The 12,863-nt window shown below is 38.7% G+C and overlaps 1 protein-coding gene across 3 annotated transcripts in view; it reads left to right on the top strand.

Moving 5' to 3' along the window:
- Window positions 1-12,863, top strand: part of Wdr70 (WD repeat domain 70) — a 212,075-nt gene that overhangs the window by 136,248 nt on the left and 62,964 nt on the right. The window lies entirely within an intron of this gene.

Consider the following 12,863-nt stretch of genomic DNA (forward strand, 5'->3'; position numbering starts at 1 on the left):
GTGTGGTTTGTTGGGGGTATAGTTGTCCATGGTGCATGTGTAGATGCCAGAGGACAGTTTGCTGGACTCTGTTCCTCCTCTTACTATGGGACTCAGCAGTCACCATTAAGTCACTTGTAGACTTGTGGGCAAGTGTCCTTTACCCACCGTGCATCTGACTACCACTACAAATGTTGTGATACAGTTTGAATTCTTTACTTGAATAAAAGGTTCTTGTCAAATTATTAATTAGTATTTATTGAATATATTTTATATGTTAGACCATATTCTAGGTTTTAAGAGCATTGATAAAAAATTTCCTGCTGTCATGGAGTTCACATTTGAATTTTAAAAATGTTTATTAAAGGAGACTAGAGAGAGGGCTCAGCAGTGAAGAGCACTGGCTGCTCTTCTAGAGGACCCAGGTTCAATTCTCATATCCATTTGTGGCTCACAACTGTCTGTAACTCTAGTTTTATGGAATCCAATGCCCTCTTCTGGCCTTGGAGGGCACCAGACACATGATACAGAAACACATGCGGGCAAAACATCCATGTACATAAAACATACATAAAATAAAAACAATCTTTCCAGCTTTGTTCCTCAAACGGTTATATTTTAAAACATTTATGTTTTGAATAGGACCCTAGGGAGGTTAAGTCATTTGTGTTGAAATAAGGTAAAGTGTGATGGTGGGGAACCCTACTGATAATGCTGGAAATATCTGCGGCATTTTCTGTTTGTCAGATCTTTTTATTTCTGTTTTCATCTCCACTGTAAACTCCATAAAGCTTCATAACAGCACACAGATTTTAAAATGCCTTTGAATTGTAAACTGAATTTCAACCAAGCAGTAAATCTTCTAGTGACTGGCTTTCATCGTCTGTGGGTACTGCTAACCTAAACAACACGTAGTTTTCTTATGGAGCTTTAAGAGTAGTGTTTTCAGAATGCTATACACACAGGTGTCTTTCTCTTAGGACCTATTTTTGTTATTACTATTCTTTAAAATAAAATTGAGTGTAATTTTTGAAGATCAGTCTCGCATATCTTGAAATAATGGCAGTTTGTCATTTCCAATTTTGTGGAAAACAGAGCAAGGTGTGAGGCTCAGTGTTCTAAGCCATCTGCTAAGGGAGCAGGGCCTAAGACATCCTGCTGATCCCAGTCTTTAATTCTGCTTTGCTGACTTTAGTAACATGTGAACATGTAGTTTACTAGACTGTATCCTATTTGTTATATTTTACTCATTTTTATATTAGTATATTAGTATAAGCTGGAAACAAAATAAGAAAAAAACTTCACTATCAGGAAATACTCTGATTTAAAACAGATTTTAAAATAATTTTGAATTGTTATTTCAACTCTGTCTATCTATCTATCTATCTATCTATCTATCTATCTATCTATCTATCTACCTACCTACCTATCTTCCATCCAAATCACAGAAGCACGACAACTGAAGGGAGAACAGCTCTTTACACAGGGGCAAAGGTAGTGTGATGGCACGTTTGTGATGAGTAGGTGAAGCTGTCATAGTTGCCACCTTTAATCCTGGAGCTCGCATTTAATTCCCTTCAACATACCTTGAACAATGCACTTTCTCACAATGCAGGATCTGCTAGTGACAGTGCTTGTGTCCTGAGGATCTCCCTTTCCTCTAGAGCAGCATTCTCAACCTTTCTGATTCTGTGGCCCAGTTCCTCATCTTCTGGTGACCCCCAATCGTAAAATCATCTCACTACTTCTTCATAACTGTACTTTTGCTATTGTTATGAATCGTAATGTAAATTCTGAAATGCAGGGTATCTGTTATATGACCCCTGTAGAAGGGTTTGTTCATTCTCCAAAGGGTTGTGACTCACGGTTGAGAACCTCTGCTCTAGACCTATGCTAATCAGTGTGCTAACTATCAGCCACATAGTTTTGCAGGAGTGGGAGACAAATGGGTAATGGCGTGAATGTGGTAAGAAACACATTGCAAAGTCTCATAAAAAGTCTGTTATTACTTACAACTAATATATGCTAATAGAATTTAAAAGAATTTTATAGTAGGATATACATGCAGTTTATACTCTTCAGAGAATTTGTTTTCTGTGTTACTACCTGTCCTCTGATTCTCCTTGTCCACCATCCTGGTGTTTGTCTATTGAGGAACACTTTAACTGATATTCTCGTGACCCTGTTTCCTCACTGAGAACAAGACAAAAGAAATTCAAATGAGAATTAGCTCTGAGATGATCTCTGAGCAGGTGTTGTCTTGTCTAAAACCCAGAATTGGGGAAGGCAGAGGCCAGAGTAGATAATCCCATTGCCTCCTGGGAGGTGTTCCTTTTGGATAAGCTAGAAATTGAGATTACATTACAGACTAAGAGTTCTGACATTACCAAACCAGCAGACCAAAGCCACTCTGCAAAAATCTGAAAGGCTTTCTTGAGAGTCTCAAAACAGTGTTGAATAGTCTCTTTTAGAGTCTCCAGCCAAGTAATTGATAAAAAGCTTAATACAGAGAAGAATAAACTAAAACAAACTGGATATTTTGGAAATGCTGTGGGACCACTGAGTCTCTGGGGCCGTTACTTAAAGGCTCGTGGGTGCTATCTGCTGCCTTATATTAAAATATCTCTCAAGATTTAAAATTTTATTCTTATATATTATTTTCTTTTAAATTTTCATAATGTATCTTTTAAAGGGTACAAACATTTGCACATATTCAATGTAATGATGTTGAGCTTTTAAAGGGTAGCAACATTTGTACATATTCAGTGTAATGATATTGAGCTTTATTATGAATTTTTATATGTATTTGCCATGTCCATTGCTCATGTTCACTCCCTTGTCACCATCTCTTGCTTTCCCTCTTTCCAAATAGACCCCTTCTTATTTCATTTTTTTTAAGTCTAGATTCTGCATGAGAGAAAACAGATAGTATGTGTTTGTTTGAATCTAGCTATTTTGTGTAACGTGATCTTCAGTTCCATAACTCATGTTTGGGATCCTTTTTTTCTCACCTCAAGTATCAAATTCAACCAAACCTTCATATTTGCTAACTTCTTTCTGTAACTTTTCCTGTGGTGCGTGCATCGGGTAGGAGAGTTTATGCATATGTGTGGAGGTCAGAAATCAGCCTTGGGTGTTGTTCCTCTGAGTCCACCATCCTTGTTTTTGGAGATGGTCTGTCTCTGGAACCTGGGGTGCTAGGCTAGGCTTGCTGAGCAGAGAGCTGCTTGCATCCCCTTGGCTCTGCCTCTCCAGGATGTGATTACAGGTTCATGCTACCACTCCAAGCTTTTTATATAGGTGCAGAGCATTGAGGTCAGACTCTCATGTGTGCATGGCAAACACATTACCAGTTTAGCTAGTGCCTTAGCCCCATTTTTCTTGTGTTTGGACCTTCTTCTGAAGCTGTCATAGCACCTGAAAATAAGAACATCATTTCATTTTGTTAGGGTTTCTATATTTTATGTGTATTTACTATGATTGACTTTGAAGAAAGAATTTTTTTCTTCTCCTTTCTTCTAATACCCAATGCAGTAACCCAAATTTATTTTAAATGCGGTGTCAACATGTTAAAAGCTAAAGATTTTGAAAATTTGTGGTACTTTGCCATATTATGTTGTATGCTCATTCCAAGACTTGCTTTGTGATAAATCTGTCATGCATTGTGTATTTTTCAAGAGTTATATAACTCTGACTTAGAAAATATTTTTACATAGTTGTTAATCATTTTCTACTATCTACACATGTGAAGATGTGTGAAGAATTCATTAAAAATTTATCTTTGAGATTATTTCTACCAAAAATAATTGCTTTCAGGTTTGTTTTAAAAATTTCTGTGACATACCACTTTGTGTCAACCTCAGACGTAATGTATAGAGGACTTTTGGGTATCTAATTACTCTATAGTCTATGAATGCAACTTCATCTTTCTTCAGTGGCAGTACACAGAGGTCATTAAATAGTCTCCAGAGGCTAAGGTTCACTTATAGCCTTGTCTCCTGTCCCATGTCCTCTGCCAGGTGTCTTTTCCCTTCTTTCTGCAAGACTGATCACTTAATAATTCATAGCCTTCTTCCCATTATAGAGAGTCAAGTAAGAACATTACAATGTTGACTCTAAGCAGTAAGGATGGTAGTAACTTATGGAGGAAAATAATATTTTCAACAAGTTTTAAAAATACCAAATAATTTGGAAAAGGTTTCTGGTGTCTTACATTGAGGGGGAAAAGCCCGGCCTACCTCTGAAAAATACTAAGAGCAGTGTTAGAAACCCAGATGTAGATGTTTGTCTCTTCTTAGCTTGCTAATGAGGATCTAAAAAACTATGAAGAGACCCAAAAGAAGTAGAGTGCAGCAGAGTGTATGACAGTGTAGCATGTTTGTAAATGCAAGCCAAGGCATATAGGCAAAACGTGGATTATTTGCTACTTGTCAGTACTGAGTTCCTAAGCTAAATAGTATCCTGAGATAAAACTCTACCATGCTACAGAAACTCTTAAGTGGTTTCACCACTAGAAGGGAAAAAGGAGGTCAGCCAATAGTTACTAAGGTGGCGGTGCTCTGTGCGTGCCCTGTCCAGGCGCTGTGAGTACATTATCAGTTACAAAATTCATAGCCTAACTAGGTAGGAATCATGCCCTCATGTCATAAATAAATTATTTCAGTTACTGCTTTTCATAAAAAGCATGTCTCTAATTCAAAGCACAGATAAGTAGGGCTGGGTAGCTCATGAGGTAGCCTGGGGTAGATAAGTAGGGCTGGGTAGCTCATGAGGTAGCTTGGGGTAGATAAGTAGAGCACTGGGTCCAACCTCTTACACCACAAAACAATACCAACTATATAAACTGTCCCAAATTACTTCAATTCTAGTTTTTAAAATATTAAATAAAAATTATAAAGATTTATATAAGGTTTTAGAGGGACCCCTTAGTCTAGATAAAAGTGAAATAAGCTGCCAATTATTCTACGGAGCTGTCATTTCTTCTCTTCTGGTGTGGTGAATTGCTTTATATGTAACATTTCACTTAGTGGCACACTGCAGTGATCTGGTTGATGTCTGCCTTACTCTCCCACCTGTCCTCCTCAGACTAAGCAAGCTCCAGCCTAGTTGGCTTCTATCGGTTTGTTAAGTCTTGCTCTTTCATGGGTCTTTGCACTTACTACCACTGCCTCTGGGCTATTATTCATATCATATGGATTCATATCATTTATATGATAATAATATCATATAAATGCTACTATTATGAGGAAAGTTAGACACAGAGAGAATGTGTTGCCTACTCAATATCAGAATTAGTAAGTAGCATAACTGAAGCCAGTCCTAGACTAACTGGTCATGAGCATTGTTCTATTTTGAATTAGAAATATTTCCCATAGGCTCCTATATTTGAATTCTTTGTGCCTGGTTAGAGATGCTGTTGGTGAGCTTTGGGGAGACTTAGATCATGCTTTGAGTGTCTATAGCCTCACCCTCTTCCAGTTGGAGACATGGGGACATGATAGAGTACAGGCAGTTTGGCTCGAGAACCACTCTTAATCTTTACTCTGTCATTACATTGTATTGGGGTTATTTGAAATGATATTTCCAGAAGGCAGGATGAACCAACACATCACAGGCAATAACTGGTGCAAAGCCCAGAGGCAGCGGTAGTAAGTGCAAAGACCCATAAAAGAGCAAGACTTAACAAACCGATAGAATCCAACTAGGCTGGAGCTTGCTTAGCCTGAGGAGGACAGGCGGGAGAGTAAGGCAGACATCAACCAGATCACTGCAGTGTGCCACTATTTGAATCATCCCTTCCCCATCTTGACAGCTTGGGCCAATTTCATCTCACCAATTGAGATAGCTGCAGTTTAAGTACCTTCCCCATCACCAGGAACCAAACTGCAGCAAAATATTTTTCACTCACTAAAAGGATGAGATTTTAAAATGGAAGTTGTCTTTTGTTTTGTTTTTAAATGTGAACCCAGTAGTTAACTGTACTGTTTTCAGGCTTCTCTCTCGTTTGTGTTTAGTGTTGTAGCTAGGTAGGCAAAGGTTGGGGTGAGACCAACAATCAAATGAGTGTGTTATAGATTGATTTAGCCTTTAGTGTATGGTGATGTTTATTTGCACTTTTTCAGCCTGTTGTCTTCCAAAACATATGGTATTAATAATAGATAATATTTATTGAACATTTACTTTGTGTCAGGTAATGATCCAAGTGTTTCATTCACATGCATGCATGCATGCATGCACACACACATGCATGTATATGTGTACTCAGTTGATCCTTGTAGGACAATACTGTGAAGTAAGTATTGTTAGGCAATGTTTTAGATGAGAAAACTAAAGTACAGAAGAGAAAATTTTAATAACTTCCCTACTCTAGTAAGCTAGTAAGTTGTAGAGCCAGAAACTCTAACCCCAGGATATCACTTTGTGGCTCAAGTAGGAATAATTCTGATGGAAACGGGATGAAAATAATTGATTCAAAAGAATGATAAGATTGTTTTGTCATGGTTTGCTGACTTGAATTCAGACAAAGTGACATATTCAGACAAGAAAAAGTACACCCCGCCCCCGCCACCACATCCTTGGTTTCTTGAGACAGGATCTTGCTGTGTAGCCCATGCTTGAGCTAGCTTTGAACTCGTAGGGTGTCTCTGAATACACTGAATTCCGCTACTTCGTGTTTCTGAGTGCTATACTTGTAGGTGCTTGCCGCTATACTTGTCTCTAAATTGTGACTGTTTAGCCCAGGCTGGCCTTGAATTCTCATCCACATTATGTGTAATCATAATTAGAGAAATGATTTCATAGCCCTGTCTTCAATTTTCTTAGACTACATATCCAAAGCCTAGCTCATGATTTCCTCTGGAAATGCATCCCCAGCTTTGCCCTGTTTAATGGTCATCAGAGAAAGTTGATTTTGGCTAATTGTTTTCTACTTGTAAAAATAGTTCATATTTATTTGAATAAATATTCATCAAAAATAGAAAAGTTTATAAAGAAAATGGTTCAACTCTAAACACACCACGAAGAGATAGGAATTTTTAGATCATTCTGTGTAGTCATACACAAGGTGGGTGTGCCTTGTGTGTATGTGCTCTGGGGTTTTAGGGCTTGTAGTTGCCTGTGTAATTAGTAATCTTCCTTGTTTAGGGTCTAAACAGTTGGAAAATAAGACTCATTACTCAAGCATGATGAATGAAGGCCAAAATTTAGCATCATTACAGATAGAGTAGAGGAAAGTCAGAAATTCCTGCAGATTAAACCCTGCAGTGGGACAGGAGTCCACAGGCACCGTAGCCAGAGCCGCTGAGGGGAGACAGTGCAGGAACACAGAATCACTCCCTCGGGCCAACTTGTGTCCAAGAAGGGAAAGGAGAGGGCCGCCAAGGCCTGTCCATTGCTCTTCCCACATTCACAAACTTATGTTCTTCTGTGTCAGTCAAATTGCTAAACTAGCTTCATTTTAAGGGAGGGGTGAAAAGGGAGGTGGGCAAAGGTTGGGGTGAGATATTCTTCCAAGGGTTATAGGAAGTAATGGGTGGATTTGAAGAGAAGAATAGCAGGATCTAGGTTACATTTTAAAAAGAATTCTGGCCGTTCTGAATGCAGAGCAACTATAAAGAGAGGTTGGAGCAGGGAGACTAGGAGGCATTTCAGATACCACGGTAGTTTCCTGAATGAAAATGGCGGTGCTCAATACTTGGATTCTGATGAAGTTTTGAAGTTAAGATTGACACATGAATATTCAGCATAGGGAACATTTTAGGATGTGCTTTTGTTGTTGCTGCTTGAGATAGGGTTTTTATATATACCAAGCTAGCCTGGAGCTAACTATGTAACCCAGGCTGGCTATAACTTTAATCCTCTTGTTGCCTTTCCCTTCCAAGCAAGTACTGCAGTCACTTAGTACACACCACTGTGGTTAGCCACAAGTCATTCCTTAAAAAAATAAAATAGAGGCCTTAATTTGGAAGTTGATTATTTAAATCACATTTTATTGTCCCCTGTCTTATTACTTAATATCTTAATAGGAAATAGACTCTGGGAGTTGAGAGTTTGGGTTACAGTGAATGGAGGGCGATTGCTTTGATTTTGTGCTATCTTAGCTAATATTGAACAATTAATTTTATTTTGTTTATTATTTCAACTTTAATATGGGGTAATGCTCACTAAAACTGAAAACTAGCTAAATAAAATCTTTTGGCATTTTTTTGAAGCACAAGTAAAGATCTTTGCAGATGTCTAGCCAGGGCTAGACATGTTAATGTCTTCTAACATGGCCAGACTCTGCTGATGGGCATAGTCTCTAGAAGGCCTATATAAGGGATGCCTCTCTCTAGTAGAGATATTTCCCGAGCCATGTTTCTCAGCTTCAGGACATCTATGATTTATTTTGTAAGCCGACAAGGCCAAACATTACTGTTTTAAGCATTATAAACAAAATAGTAAATGTTAAATGTTCATTTAATAGAGCCACTAGTAGGGCTTTTATATACAGAAAGCAGAGCCTGAGCCAAAAATGTGAAGCAGTCCTCTGGTCTGCGTGCATTGGTTTAACCTACTTTTTGCTTCCTTGGAGCAGGAGGAGCGATGCAGCCAGTGACAAGTTTGCTCTGAAGCCCAGTGCTCTGGGAGTCCTCTCTGTTCTGTTTTCTTTTCTTTCTACTAATTACTCAAGACTCAGTAACTGACCACATTTCTTGCAACTTCTCAGAAACTTCAGTCTGTTGTAGTCAAATTAAAGGGCATAACGAGACTCTGTTAAACCTCAGCACTTCAACATGCTTTAAATGTTTATCAGTTTTGTTCTTTATCTGAGTTTTTTTTTTCTCTCTGTTATGAAGTAGGGAGGACCAAATCCTTATTCAAACCTATTTTTAAATTTATGGTCCATTTCTCTTTATGGCTAGCTGTCACTCTACTTTTGGCCACCTCTGTTTAGCATGGGTGGATAGCCGCGAGGCTGCACCGATGAGCATAGAGCTGGGAGTTAAGGATTCAACATAGAATGACTCTCCTGTTCTGAAAGCGGTTCTTAGATGTGAGCCATCTGAAGGCGTAATAAAGAGAAAGCAATGTTGTGTAAAGCTGCATATTTTTAACTACCCCAAATTACATTTTATATTGTGACCAAATACAGACATGGCTTTGCACAAACACAGATATATCAAATTGAAAAAAACGAAGCTGTGAGTATAGCTCAGTACTTGAGTGTTAGCGGCCACAAGGCCCTGGGTTTGGTCCCCATCTCCAAGAAAACAAATATAAATATTCTTTGAAAAAGAAATTTGCCATAACCTTTTCTAATTTTGCAGAATGTAGTATATTACAGCTCCATCCATCCATCCATCCATCCATCCATCCATCCATCCATCCATCCATCCATCCATCCATCCATCTATCTATCTATCTATCTATCTATCTATCTATCTATCTATCTATCTATCTGAGATGGCATTTCTCTATATATCCCTGGCTGTTCTAGAACTAGCTTTGTAAACTAGTCTGGCCTCAAACTCACAGAGATCCGCCTGCCTCTGCCTCCTGAGCACTGGGATTAAAGACATGTGCCACCGTGCCCAGCATATTACAGTATTTTTATTGCACACTATTCTCTTTCTTTTTTTTCTTTTTTTTTTTTTTTGGTTTTTTCGAGACAGGGTTTCTCTGTGGCTTTGGAGCCTGTCCTGGAACTAGCTCTGTAGACCAGGCTGGTCTCGAACTCACAGAGATCCGCCTGCCTCTGCCTCCCAAGTGCTGGGATTAAAGGCGTGCGCCACCATCGCCCGGCACTATTCTCTTTCTTAAAATGCTGATTATGACCTATTACATTGATTTTTTTTTTATGACCCATTGAGTTAGAGTCAGAGTTTGCAGAGTACTTCAGTAGCATAGCATGTCAAAATATATGATTTTTCTAACAGCCTTTAAAGTAGGAAGGCTTATATTAATCCTTTCAAAATGCAGCTGAATGCACTTGAAAAATAAGAAGTTATACAGAATCACTGGACGCAAAGAAGGGTTTGTACATGGAAAGAAATAGACCATCACAAATATTACAAGACCCTTGACTACTGCAGGAGAGAAAGAGGGGTGCATACCTAGGATCAAATAAGTTAACCCATGTGAAAGAGCATAGGGCAATGCCTAGTACTTAGTTGAAGGTCACTAAGTGTTCACTCATTTACGCCACACACATTCATAATCTTATTAGTATGCTGTAAAACTGCAGCAAGGCAGGTTGTCCCCAAAATTGGTTGTGGGGGTGGACTGGAGAAATGTCTCAGCAGTTAAGAGCACTTGCTGTGCTTGCAGGGGACCTGCACCATGGGTGGTTTCCAGCACCCATGGAGTGATTTACAACCACCAGAAAACCAGTTCTAGAGGATTGAGCTCCCCCTTCTGGCAATACACACAATACATGCATACATACAGGCAAAACACTCATACACATAAAAATTAAAATAAATAAATCTTTCTTTAAAGTAGTTGTCTTTGTTTTAATGTAACATTCAGAGCTTGATTGGAGAACACTCACTTTCCCGATACTACTCCCCTCACCTGAATACTGTTGGTACCAACAGCAGCAGGACTAACAGTAGTAGTGATGGTCACAGTTAACGCTCCTTCCTGTAATGTGTCACAGAATGACTCTAAATGCTTTCAGTATACTTGGCCATCAAACGGCCTCATGAGCTTAGGATTCTTAAGTCTGAAGGAGATTGAGTAGATCACGTGTTTTCTCTGGAAGTCTGATCCTGTACTTTCAGATGCGATCTCTAGGGTTTCAGGTGTGGATTCCCATTCTTCTGCTCTACAGTAAGGGCTGGCAACCAGGAAAGACTCAAGGATTCTCTCCTACAGGTTGTTTAAAGGTGAAACTTATTATTAAAGGTTTATTTACAAATAAATAGAAGATATGGGTTACAAAAAAAAATCCCATTTCTTATCTGTTGGTCCACAGAGAATGAGCAAAGCTGAGTGAAAGGGAATAGAAGCAGGAGAGAACAGGACTGAGTGCAGTCTGGAGGGAATCACCGAGAAACGGAATAGAGGTTGAAGAAGAGAACTGATCAGTCTAGACTCAAACACTAAGACCAGGAGCCACGGACCAGAGACATTTCCCCATTAGCTGTATTTTTAAGTGATACCACTTAAATTGAAAATACTTCTAAATTTTATATGTATTTCCCTTAAGGAAAATATAGTGACAACTCCATACACATTGGAGGCACTAATTCAATCTGTACTCTATTTATGTATTATATTTTATTACTGAGATACTGAATCAAGATTATAAAAATGGCATAAAATTAAAATGTTTTGTTAAGTTTAAGTGGCCATAAGTTAAGTTGAATTGTCATTGACTAGATCTAGTAGCCAGATGACATCTTGCTATTTTTATTTTTAAACCTACGAAGATTTCCCTATAAACCATTTAGTAGCAGAACAAAGCTTTCAAAATGCTGAGTTAAAACATATGGAGATACTAAAGATACTTGGATGGGGCTCGAATGTTTTCCCACCATAAATTGTGTTCAACAAGGGAAGGATATCTTAGACAGTTCACTGAACCTCTAGTTTGAAGTTATAGCAAAGAAAAGCTACAGAAAAATATGTAATATGTATTTTGTTAAAAATTTCAAAATTTTTATTATATATGAATGACTGATTTGCTTTCATATATGTCTCTGCATCCTGTGCATTGTGGTGCCCCTGGATGCCAGAACAGGGTGTCAGATCTACTGAGATTACAGACAGTTGTGAGCAGCCATGTGGGTGCTAGGAATTAAACTCCAGTTCTCATTGAGCCATCTCTCTAGCCACTTATAATTATTGTTCTTTTGTGTGTATGTATTGATAAATTAAGAATAATTTTACTCCAGGCAGTGGTGGCACACGCCTTTAATCCCAGCACTTGGGAGGCAGAGGGATGCGGACCACTGAGCTCAAGTCCAGTCTGGTCTACAGATGAAGTTCCAGGATAGCTAGAGCTGTTATACAAAGAAACCAGTTTAAAACACTCCCCACCAAAAATCTAAATCAAACAAAGAATAATTTTACTTCACAAAATATAAGCCCAAAGTGTTCTGTTGTATTCCCATATCCGCCTTCTTAGAAAGTGTGCCTCTTGTACTAGGCAGACAGTCCTGACTTAGATGGTTCAAGTTAGAATTCTTCTGATTCTTTCACTGTGCCAGTACAATACACACTCAGTAGAAACTGTGCTTACAGGCATGTGCGGAGGGCTGGCATGGGTGCTATGCAGCATGGTACTTTCCCTTGATTTGGGCAGTAGAGAGCTCAGCTCCTGACCACTGTGTCCAGCCTGTGCTGTGCACTGCAGTGTGCTATTAGGCTGTCATTTGGATAGGATAGGTATGTGACTGCAGTTTTGTCTTAAGAGTATATTACAATCAAGTTTGATACTGATTGGTAGTTACTGTGGATTTTCTCATTGGCGAAGACCAGGTGCTTCTGTTCTATCCAACAGGAAAAGTATTTTCCAATATTCTAAAATCTCTGTGTCACAAAATAATGGACAGGTTATTTGTGCTTCTCAAACTAATCTCTGTTTTTACCGTATACTGTCATCTCCAGCCCCCTCTGGTGACATTTGGGGTGAGGTGAGTGTTGACAGGGAAGGTTTAAGCAAGAGAAAATGATAGACCTTAGATTTATTTGTTTTCCTTTACTTTTATTTTATAGGTATAAGTGTTTTGCCTGCATTATGTCTGTGTGCCACAGGTGTGGAGTTACAGACAATTAATTGTGAGCTGCCATGCCGGTTCTGGGAATTGAACCCAGCTCCTCTGTAAGAGCAGCCTTAAGTGCTCTTAAGTGCTGAGCCATCTTTCCAACTCATATTTTATTCATTTTTGTAGTCATTA

Source organism: Chionomys nivalis, chromosome 15 (assembly GCF_950005125.1).
Source record: "Chionomys nivalis chromosome 15, mChiNiv1.1, whole genome shotgun sequence".
Lineage (NCBI taxonomy): Eukaryota > Metazoa > Chordata > Mammalia > Rodentia > Cricetidae > Chionomys > Chionomys nivalis.